Source organism: Penaeus monodon, chromosome 22 (assembly GCF_015228065.2).
Source record: "Penaeus monodon isolate SGIC_2016 chromosome 22, NSTDA_Pmon_1, whole genome shotgun sequence".
Lineage (NCBI taxonomy): Eukaryota > Metazoa > Arthropoda > Malacostraca > Decapoda > Penaeidae > Penaeus > Penaeus monodon.
This window is the reverse complement of record NC_051407.1, coordinates 15,206,854-15,207,080: the sequence shown is the minus strand read 5'-3', so window position 1 is coordinate 15,207,080 and position 227 is coordinate 15,206,854.

Sequence of the window (227 nt, the reverse complement as noted above, 5' to 3'; positions counted from 1 at the left end):
CTTTCCCTCTGCCTCCATCTGTGCCCAAGTAACACGAAAGACTAAAAACAGCAAAGGCGGATAACTTCGGGCGTAGATATATTAAAATACGTTAATATATATGTTTACTGTACGTAACGTTTGTTTGTCTAATGAATGTTTGTGTTTTGCGAATGCCTAAGTCTGTCAAGTTAATAGGCTTATTTGCAGTTAACGCTTGACAAGTGTGCATATTTCTTTCATTCTGC